Raw genomic sequence first — 222 nt, 5'->3', positions numbered from 1 at the left:
TTCTCAATCTCACTTCCACTCTTTAAACACTAACACTGTACCATGCATGTTCAAGCGTCTATGCAAGCACGAAAGAAGTACTATGAATGATTACAAGAAATTATTTCAAAGGGAATGGCTAAAACTCGCCGGTCTGTTTACATGTCATACCCGGGCAACTAGCCAATCAAGGACAAGCACATTGCTGACGTCACGGTAAATTGACCAATGGCATGCGCTGGC

The sequence above is a fragment of the Penaeus monodon genome, chromosome 21 (genome assembly GCF_015228065.2).
Source record: "Penaeus monodon isolate SGIC_2016 chromosome 21, NSTDA_Pmon_1, whole genome shotgun sequence".
NCBI classification, from domain to species: domain Eukaryota; kingdom Metazoa; phylum Arthropoda; class Malacostraca; order Decapoda; family Penaeidae; genus Penaeus; species Penaeus monodon.
The sequence above is the reverse complement of the archived record's forward strand: the minus strand, read 5'-3'. Positions refer to the sequence as shown.